The following is an 11,838-nucleotide window of genomic DNA, read 5'->3' on the forward strand; positions in this document are numbered from 1 at the left end:
GACGTTGATCAACCAGGTATAGTGTTAACTTTTGTGTTGGCCGACTCTCTAAGTTTGCATAGTTTGATATCTTTTATCTTTTTTCTCTCTATCACCTTTTTCCCTCTGTAAATTTCACCCCCACCCTCTCGCCCGTTGCGGCAGCCCTCCCTCCCCCTCCTCGGATTAGCCGAGGTCACCCACCCCTACCCTCTCTGCGTTTACATTTACTTGCAAATTCCATCCCTAGTCCCGCCCACTTACCCTTGGGTTGTACCCACCACAAACGTATTTCACCTTTGGTTGCAGTAGCTCTCTCACTACATTTTCTCCTCAGCAGTCCGCCTTGCTGTATTGTTTCACCTGAAACGATTGCTTGTGTTGCTATCGAAACGTCGTGATTTATGCGTTATTTTTTCGATCTACATGACTTTACGGAAATAACCAAAGAGTATGAATTCCTGTTGTCACGAAAGCTTCTAATCAATTCGTAGTTTTTGTTATTTTCTTTGAACCTATCTACGTGACTTTACTGAAAGACCCAAAGAATAGGAAATAGTATATTTAGACTAACTCTAAATAACCCATTTATATCCGTGAAGAAGTAAAATTATGTTTTCTTTATAAAACCCACTTTAACAATTGTCAATCTGATGAAGTTTGATGGGTTCAGGAATAATGGAGCAGTGTTAGTAAACTTGCATTGACATGTTCCTCCACTCCACCTGAACACCTTGTCGTTTGCTTTTCCCAATGAACAGACATTTTAAGTTACGTCAGCTGGGTCCGGTGGCACACATCTGTTATCGAGCACTTCGGAGGTAAGGGTTGGTGACTCGTGCAAATATGAGACTCTGCTGGGCTATAATGTTGTCAGAGGAAGGGAGTATAGCAAGTACAATAGAAACATGACTTTGCGCAAACCATTTGAGTGTTATCCTCTATTCTGTATGGTTTTTTTCTCCGCGTAAACCAGCTTCCTCCTACGTGCAAACACTCTTCAAATAGGAATTGGCAAAATATCCCCATGCAGGACCCTCCTGAAACAAGTTTTGATGCTTGGTGAGGCTTTCCTGGAAAGATAAATGATATTAAATTCACATTATGCATTCATGACCAACTGTTTTCCATTATCAGTCAGGCAAAGAGAAAGGTTGATATTTCTATCACGTTATGCAAATGTAAAACAAACATAAAAGGTAAAACAAGCATAGAAGGTGGAGTCTTCTCGTTCGGGTTATTTTGCCAGCAACCGCAATCCAGTGCACCTTCACACTGTGTTTAATCGTTCTTTACTGTAAAGGACAGTAAAGCTGGGTCAGGTCAAATCAAATGGAGGAAAACATTTTATTTGTTGTTGTTGTGAAGTAATTGACCACTGAGTTGAGACTTACGGTTTTATCTGATATGAGAGCCGAGGATTTAAGGTCAGGTGCTGGTGGTTTTGGCTTAAAGCTCCTGTCATCATTCGACCTGTGAACCACCAAGCCACATCAGTATTGAGATAAACTTTCATTAAAAGCTTACACAAACAGGACTGTACAGATGTATACATGTGCCACATGCATGCAGAACGGAATTGGTGAGAGCTTTAGATTCCGTGGCTACGCCGTATTTGCTCGGTACTTGGTGCACAGTGTGGGAATGTAGCTCACCTTCTTTGGTCGCATTTGCTTGGTTTAATGTAATGATCGTCCACTGGCACAGTCGGATCTCTTGACCCCCATGACCTGCAGCCTGTTGCCTCCAAGATACTGTGACTGATTGCCTCCTCACCCTGTTAAAATTTGCATTTTTGCATTTTTAATTTAGTGTATTTTTATTCTGTTGAGAATACATAGCTCCGCTTTACTGTGTTTGACGTTCTAAATTCAGTAAGTCATTTCATCAGGAGAGCGTGTTTTTATTTGGACAACAGTACATTATATGCCATAACGTCACGGATAGGTTATTTCCATTAAATGGGTTTTGGAGGCAATTTGATATCTCCGTATTTTTTAACGGTTTACTGGTAAAACGTTTATGTGTACTGGGTGAATTTTTTTAGCATACTTAAGAAATACAGCCTAATATTGTACGAGTTTATTCAGTGCTTGAATTTTGCTGTGATGGAGGGTATTGTATATGGAAAAACATTTTTTTTACAAAAATACTTATTTAAAAAAAAAAACTAAAACTGGAAAATAGAAAAAGGCATTTCCATAATTTAGTTTTTTGCTGAAAATGGCACAGAATTTTGGCAAAACGCTCGATTTAAAAACATACATATTTGAAAACACAATTTTGGTGCTAAATGCAATTCTGTGGGCTGTCTAGAGTCATGAACATCTGCACCAATTTAATTCGCAATGTTTTCAATCCAACCATATGACATTTTTGTCAAAATGCTAATCATTCAATCAGTTGGTGGCATCCACCATTTATTCATACGTGGCTGTAGTGTCAAGATTTAACAATTGTCCAAACTCCAACACCAAAAAGGACACCTGCCAAATCATTCATTTATATTCAAAGTCTACAAGGAAAGCCTTTGTTGAGCCACGTTTATTTGTTGTTATGTGTTTGTGTGTCTTGTACCCTGGAAAAATAATTTTAAAAAAATTACAATGAAGTCCAATGTTTTTTTTCATGAATATTCTCAATGTTCTATCACAGTGACAAACTTGAACTTTTAATGACAGATTGATATCTCTTCTGATTTAAGAAAATACACTAATTGATATCGCTTCTCATATTAAGTATTGCTGGCAGGTTTCAAAAAACAGTGGTTATAAAGCAAAACGTAGAATATTAAAAGAAATACATGGGTGTGAGTTTTTACTTTATTTGGCTCCTCATTTACTAAAAGAATGAATCTGGAATCGTTATATTCAAAAACAGATTTACATTCCCCAAGATTAACAGGTACACACACTTAGATGGCACTAAATCGTTCTATGGCATGTTCCGTGTGTGTTTAATGGTATAACCCGTGTGTGTTTTACAGGTGAGTAAAGTGGATATAGTCACTCAGTAATTTCCGAGACATACATTTTGTAAACCGTAATTAATTTGAGTGAAATCACTGAATGAAAAAAAATTCCCCCCAAAATCAGACTTGGTTTCTCCAACACCAACACAACCATGTGATGTATATTAAAGAGCACCCATTATGTTTAATACTGTACTATTTAGGAACGACAATGTGACATTTTACAAACACTTCACTTTGGTGTTTAATGTATGAGTTGCATTCGGTGTACAGTATTTATCAATGTTGTTCTAGACCCTGATCCCTTGATCCAGAAATGTTGTAATAGGACGAGCTGCACTCAGGCCTCAGATATTGAGGTAAACTCTGCTGTGGATATGCTCACCTCGTCATGGCATGCAGAAATGTTCCTCCGTAGTTATGTGATGCACTTCGTTATACCGGAGGTTTTGATGAAAAAATCATGTTATACAGTACAATGTTTTATTATGTATTCTTTTGAGCAACTAATCCCTATTAGTTTTTTTAACAGAGCAGGTGCAGCCATTCCCATCACGAATGGTCGAATTGTGAATTAAGTCAAATCTGTTCATTACACAACCAAGCACTGCCCACTTTACACTTACACATGAGGTACGAACGTTATATATATATCTCAAGCAGCTCTTGAAACCATAGAATGGATCACCAAGAGTCAACGTAGTCATAATGTTTCGTCAGTTGCTTTTCAGATGCCATATGAGACCGAGAGATGAATCATCAGTGTGAAAGGGGAATGGAATCGTTTCTGTGCATTATAATGAGCGACTGTTGTGATTTTCATCAGTTATGGCCTCGTTTTATTCCTGGTGTGAATATTTTTTTGGGATATTTGATTAACTTTGTGGTGCATGCATTGTAAAACATAAGAAACATTATTAAGCCCATTAGTGGCAGTGCAAAGCCATTGGTATTACAAGTGCATAGATATGGAGCTTCAGCAGATTGTGTGGCCACAGCAGCGAAGCCGCTGTGCCGGCGTCGCGCCTACGATGCCACCACAACAAAGCAGCCTAGCCGACGCTGTTTTCCCCTCACCACCCCCCACATGAACACACACCCCCCACGTAGGACCTCGGGGGAAAGTCACCTGGCCTCCAGGTTTTCATCCGGGAGCCCTCGTGGGAACATTCTCCACGGTTTCCTGGGGCCAGGGAATTGGCCGATTTTCCCCCAGGTCAAATTGCACCTGCGGCGCCGTGAATTGACTTGAAATTACATGGTCACGGCGGGGCCGTTCAGCCACCGCGGTTAGGACACACAGCACAACGGGTTAGCAGGCAGGTAGGGGGCGGGGCCACGAACGGCGGGACGAGGGCAGGCACTCTGATTGGTTGGGGGATTAGCGGCGAACCCTGTGATGTGGAAAGGGGGAAGCGGACGTCGCTGAGAGCACCGGTACGAATGTGGTGACGTCACAAGCAAGCAATCTGATTGGCCGGGAAGGCCGGCGGATCAGAGAACAATAAAAGGCGTTAGTTCGTGTTCTTTTCAAGCCAGCGATCGGGACAGTCGACTTTCCAGCCACTCGAACATCCGTGAGACGAGTCGCAGTGCAGCCAGGATTCGCTCCTAGGAGCTCCGTACGAGTCGAACCGTGAGTACGGGAGAGAGAGATAGAGACCAGCGTGAGAACTCCTCGAGAGAGTAATTCGAAATAGGCGGGGCGGATTGGGTTTTAGACCATCGGGAGACAGCGCAGTTCTTCACTCATTTCGGCGCTGAGTGCCATAGGGGTGGAGTTCAGACCGCCGGGAATAGGTTAGTTATCCCACTAATATCGCCTCCGGGCTCCGTAATATTTAGTATCAGACTCGCTGAGAATAAACCGTTAGTGATCAATTACAGTTTCGTGTGGTTTCTTCGAGCGTGGGGAGAGCGCGTGGTGGTGTGAGTCTGCTCGTCATAACGCGGAGATTGGCGCGTGCATAACTATATCGGTGCGACCATTGTGCAAGAGTCCTACACGTGCATTCGGTCGAGTACCGTGGTCATTGTGCCCGAGTCTGGTGCGCGAATCCTGTCGCAAGTTATTCATCATTGCGCAGAGGAGCCGGAGGACGATTAAAGCATTTCTTTAATTCCCCAGGGCACCGTAACACTCATCCCAAAACCAATCCCGAATACCCGCCCCACAGCCCTTTCAATCATCTCCATTACACACGTGCGGTGGCAACGCGTGTGCGAGTGACGTCACTGCCCTTTGACCCCTGACCCCCCCCACCCCCGTTCTGCGCGTACGATTGGTGCGCGGCGCCGTGAGAGTGGCGACGTCGGATTTCAGTGGCTGCGTGTGCGCGAGTGTGAGCAACTACGTGCGGGGAGTCTCCTACTAACGTTTGTAGGAGTGGACGTGGGGGGAGAGTGCGAGGGATTAATTCCAGGTGGCCGAACGCCAGCCACGAGTTATGCCTCACAGGGAGGATACGGAGGGGGCGGGCCGTGGAGGAGGGAAGTCGGGGAGCAGCAGCCCCCCCCCCCCCCCGAGGTCAACCCTCCCACGAGGGAGGAGCCGGAGGTCAGCAGCCCTCACAAGTTCAAGTTCATTTATTAGGTATAGCCATGTGAGCCATTCGGCTCTTGAATCGGGTGCAACCGCAACAAACAAAAACATGAACAAAAAACATCTTAAAGTGAATATGTGACTAAGTGCAAACAGAAAATCCAAGAAAAGACAGCAAAATATTGCAGAAAAAACACCGTACACCAACGCTGTGTGCAAAAATCCCAGTGGGATGCAAGTCAAACAACAACAACCACAAGACAACTTAGATTAAGGCCATCAGTCTAACTCTGTACTACAACAAACAGACATGGCTAAACCAATACACTTTTCGAAATCACCAAAATAAAGCCATGAAAGCAATGAAAAGGCAATCATAGGAACTGTGACGGAATTTTCACAATAAGTGGCATAAACAACATGTACTACCAAAACCCTGCAGCCATAGATCCCTTTTAGAGGTTATGGGTACCACATTGTGCAAGTGGTGGCAGGGTACATCGAGAATGACTAAGGGGCCGTCCATAAATGACGTCACGCACCTGGGGGGGGGGGGTCAGACATTTGTGACGATGTGTGACGAGGAGTGGGGGGGGGGGGGGTTTGAGAAATGTGACGTCACATCAAAATGCGCAACTTTAAATAAATATAGACAACACGTTCTACTTAATGAAATAGACTTGTAATAAAATATTTATCCGACAACAGAGTGCAGCGCCACATTAAATACGCACTACAATGACAATTATTTGAAGCATGTTTTATTTTAGGGGGGGGGGCAGAGCTTTGTGACGTCATATTTGAGGGGGAGTGACTTTTTGTGACGCCGTGTGACGAAGGGGGGGTGTCAAAAATCGTCCAAAATCGCGTGACGTCATTTATGGACGGCCCCTAAAACAAAAACAGAGCACACCAAGCATAAGTTAGGATTTAAAAAAAGACATTTTAACCATAATACTCTATGTTGAACTACTCCTAGGTGTCCACTCTGGTTTTGTAAAGTTAAGTCTTCAAGAATTATTTGGGGAATTATATAACCACTCATTAAATTGTATGTCTTTTCAACTTGTAAAGCATGTGAAATTGGCCTTCATAGCAAACCCCCCGAGTGTAAAGTGGCAGTTGAAAATACAGATTTTTGAGGTTTAAAGCTTTTGTGACTGCAAGGATTCATACTCTTAGGTTTTTTCGGTAAAGTCACGTAGGTAAAAAATAAAAAAAATAATTTTAAAATAATAGAAATAAAATTATTTTATTTCTATTATTATTTCTATAAATTTTATTATTTTTTACCTACGTGACTTTACCGAAATAACCTAAGAGTATAGATTTTTGAGGTTTTACATGCTCGGCAGGTGTTACTTGGAATCGTTGCCATCGCCTCAGGTGCGCACGAATGGCAGTTGAAATGCGCATTCAGTTGACTTTTTGTCCAGTCCTGCTCATTGGCTAGAATCGCCAAATTTGGCAGATAGTGCTAACATTAACAGCACTTGAAAACAAAATTACGACCATAAAACCACCCATGAATATTGTAGTAATCTTTTACAATTAAAAGTGCTGACAGTTGGTTATAATTCACAAATGAGCACGAAAAGTATAATTAAATGGTTTACTATAATTTAAAACTACATTTATCAAATATACACATTTATTTTATACAAGAGGAAATGTAAATGTCACCAGGAATGTAGTGGTATATGTGTGCAGTGTACATCTATTTTTTACCTAAGTCAGTAATATTTAAATAAAAATGTCAAAGGCATTAATTGTAGTGTCAAATGTTGGATTTCTCAAGGGAGAACTGGAAGACACGTATGATTTCCCTAGTTAAACAGAAAATGCAATCATATTTAAAAGGCGGTAATTTATTGTCGATCCTGTTTTAACTCCTGTGGATGTTTTAATTAATGTCATTTAATAACCTGTAAAAATTAACAGTTTTTACTCACGACAAAATACAGCAGCAAAGACGATAAATAATGCTGTTTTATATATGATCTTCTATTCAGGAAACTTGGTCATACTAGACTGCTGCTGCGTTACCGAGGTTCCTAGAAACATGAAAATATCAAACAATTGATGCGCGCGTTAAACATGGGAGGCCAGACTGCATAGCGCTGGGCAGCCCACGCAAGAGCATTCTCGAGACTCAAAGGAGACCTGAACTCACTTCACCGCCTTCATTATTACCACGGTGCTTGCACCGACATAAAATCCTCCAAACCGAATATGTGCCACAGAATTCCACTATAAGGTGCCGAGAATGAATACCGTATGTGGCAATAACTCCATTAATCCATTACTCGTCACGTATTTGTTACAACACGAGTTGAATTAATTGTGATCATTGCTTCTATCTCGGTTGATTGCTACTATCTCATTCAATTTCATGTCAGTATTTTAGCAATTGTTAATCGCTTTGATATGCTTACGAGTCTGGCTTTATGATATCTGCATTTAATATGCATTACTGTGCAATTATCTTTAAACGAGTAAACTAAATATCTTTTTTCATCTTTAATTTAGCAGGTAAGGTCCACTGGGCTATTTAGGTCTTTTTTTATAAGCGACCTGGCCACAAATAATAGCCCAACGAAGTGGCGTACCGTGTGGAAATGTATAGCAGTCAAATACTCAATACGCATATTTTTATTCTTGTACCTGCCAGGACCTGATTCAAGAGACTTTTAACCTTGGTGGGTTTTCATCATCTGGTTGAAAATAAAAAATAAAACTCTATGTAGGTGTTAAACAAAGCTCATTTGACAAAATTTTAGCAGGGTCATCAATGTAATTCTCCAGGAACTGTGGATGACCTGTATTGACGAGCTCTGGAAAGAAACATTGGAACGTAAAAATTTGCACTATTTACTTCGGATTTTAGGTTCGTTTAACGTGTAATAAATATAAAAATTCAATTAATGGATTTAAATATTGGCATCATTAATCTTGAGTAAATCATAAATTGTATAATATGGAGTAGCATCATAAGTCACAGCTTTCATAAAAATTGTGTTTCTTGCGTGCAATATTAGAATCCATAAATGTTTTGGGCATTAACCACAAATAACCAGATGCAATGCAGCTCTTAATGGAATGGCCTTTCTTTGCAAAAAGGAATAGTGCTTAAATTATTGATTTTGCTTATCACACACGGTGATTTATATCATCAAATCAGCTAGTGTGCAGTTGCTGGGTGGATTGTTGCATTGCAAGATCGTCTGAGATGGTGGTGGCTTGGGGCAGCCTTCATCCAGCAGTGGATTATGGCTGATTAGTATTTCTATACTGTAGTATATCAGACCATCTAAAACTAAGAAGACGACGAGTTCTCATAGCAACACAATCATACCAGTGTGTGTAATGTTTTTATGCATTGCAATGACCCATTTAAGTGTATAATCATGCATTATACTTGCATGTAATTATGTTTGAATTGTACGTGTGTTTTACCAGCCTGCATGCTTGACAACATGTAATCCCATGCTTGCATTTGGAATATCTGTCACATTTTATATTCACGGATTGTTTTTTCCCAATAAATGTAAAGGTTAATTAAGATTATACAATATCTTCTACAGCATGACCTCATTACAGATAACCCTCCAGATGGAATTAACTACCATCTATGATTCAGCGTATTATTGATGGTCTGTCAGAATATCCCCATTCGCCTTAAATCACAACATATTCATCACTAATTTCCTCGTATCTAATGCGTTAGCGTTTTAAACAGTTGGTCCACAGCACTGTGCAGTAAATGTTATTTAGTCACTAGTTTTTTTCATAAAGAAAAGGTAGATTTTTTTAATGCTCACATTAATTATACCTTCCACAATATTTTTTTATGAACACAACACGTGAAATCACAGTAACAGTTGTGTATTTAAAACAAAAGTATGAATGTTGTTAAGTCAACAATAGAGTACCTGAAAATCTGACATGTAAATGCATGTATTACACAGTTTGGCTCAAAAGAAGATATCAGCTGGTGAATACCCGTGTCACCACGTGCAAAAGGCAGGTAAACCATGCCTAGTAACTCTAATGAACATAATAAATGTGTCCAACCACTGAGATGCACAGATGTCAGGATTCTATCCCCGAGTAGAGCATGTGGACTCCACATGTTCAGTTTCCCAACGTGATGCCAACATGTATAATTGAAGAGCTGCACTTTATTACAGAATTAAAAGATCTCTGCTTCATAGATTAAACATTGTCTTTAATAATAGACGAGAATGCTTTTGGTAATTGCACTCTAAAAAAGCATGTCCACCAAGTAATTTTTAAACTTTATTCGGGTTTTACTACGTGTGACTTCGTCACCAGTTGTTTAAGTCGACCACAAATGGAATGTAAAATTACGGTAAATGTCACCACCAGGGGGTACTGGTGCAATGTTCACAGATTGCGACTCTGTACCAACCACTTGCTGCATTATGGCTCGTGTAGCAGCAGCACCAAACATGCAACACCGGCACGCATGTTAACACCGGCAACAGCAAAATTGCACAGTAACAGCAGCAGTCTGCTTTCAGAAGCTATACCTGACATCAGAGATATACCTAATGTGATTCAGGCTTCTTCAAGCCTTAGGGGGGTTTGTTGATGATCGGGGACTTAAATATGACATGAGCATTACTTTTATCAATAATTATACAATCCAATTATTGGAAAATATCTTCAAGTGTAGCATTATATAATGTAATTAATTCACTAAAACATTTACAGATGCATTATATAAGTTCCAATATTAACGTATTATATAAATGCAACATTTTTCTATCTAGATGTATGCAATGTGGGATCTCACCATAATACATAATTGTATATGGTAATTATGTAACAAACTAAAATCTATTGATAAGCAGGTTTTGTGGCTTCAGGTCTGTGTAGGGCAAGAACTTTAGCAAATGTTATATTGAAGACTAAAACATGGGTTATATATAAATTCCATTCCAAAACAAGCCACATTTTATATATTGCACAATGCCATAGTTGTTTCCAATGGTGATTTAATGTTTTATAAACTACCCAGGGAAAATGCTATATACAAGCAGTACAATAACCAATATCTTAAACACAGGGACTGTTAATTCAGTGCTCTGAAATGTGATTTGGCATTTCATGACAAATTACTAATTAACACAGAAATGTAGAATTGGTGTAATGCTGCTCACCTGATTCAACGGTCAATGTCACAATTACGGCTATAAAATATTTAAAGGTAATTAAGCTCGTTCATTTTTTCTACTCATAATTTAGTAATGTTTTAAATGTTCCAGACTTATATGGTAAAACCTCATCTTTGTCAACCAAGCATTAATTTAACATCATATTAGTGCAAAAAGACAAGTCTTATGAAATACGTATACAAAAATATTGTACAAAATATATTGTGCGTTCACAATTGGAACCTCCTTTGCCAGTAGCAAAATATGATACTTGTTTTTTTTACCCTTTTATCTGGCAACAAAACTGACACCTTTTTTTACGAGGTGTCATGTTTGCATTGACCATAAATACCTGCGGTCGGAATGCAAACAAAAAACACAATGTATACACTGTCATATTCTTAGGTTTTTTCGGTAAAGTCACGTAGGTAAAACATTAAAATTAATAAAAGTAAAATAAAATAAAAACATCACGACGTTTCGGAGGCAACACAAGCTTCCGTCTTCAGGTGGAACCGTCACAGCCACGACAGCTGTATCAAGTAAATGAGAGATTACAAGAGCTACCACTCCGTATATATAATGGTTGGAGAGGGGGGAAGGGCCAAGTACGGCACACTTTTTATTAATATGGTAAGGTGAGGCTTAAGAGGCTGAGCCTTTGTTATAGAGAGGTACGGTTTGTGACTAAGCCTGCCCCACATAACAATAGTGTGAAAAAAGAAACAACTAAACATGGTAAAACAATTTCGATTTAAAGCTTTCGTGACTGCAGGGATTCATCTTCTTGGTTCTTTCGGTAAAGTCACGTAGAAGGGAAGTAATACAATAATAAAAATAAAACATAATAAAACAATTCTCACGACGTTTCGGCCACAACGCAAGCAGCCGTCCTCAGGCGAAGAATGAGAACATTATCAAGCTAGGAGCTTATATAGGTGTAGCGAGGAGGAGCGCCTTAACAAAAGAATGTGCATATGAAGGGGAATTTAGCATACCAATGGGCAATGCATAGGAGGTGGGCGGAGGGGTTTCAAAGTCGCATTATGCCCATGCATTATGCAGGATCAACAGCACCACGGGGGGGCGCAAGGAACAGCGTTAATAAAGGAAAGGAATGTTAGTGATATGTAGCTGCATTTGCCAAACAACCACGTAGAAAACCA

This window comes from Lampetra planeri, chromosome 1, assembly GCF_965212315.1.
Source record: "Lampetra planeri chromosome 1, kcLamPlan1.2.h2, whole genome shotgun sequence".
Classification (NCBI taxonomy): domain Eukaryota; kingdom Metazoa; phylum Chordata; class Hyperoartia; order Petromyzontiformes; family Petromyzontidae; genus Lampetra; species Lampetra planeri.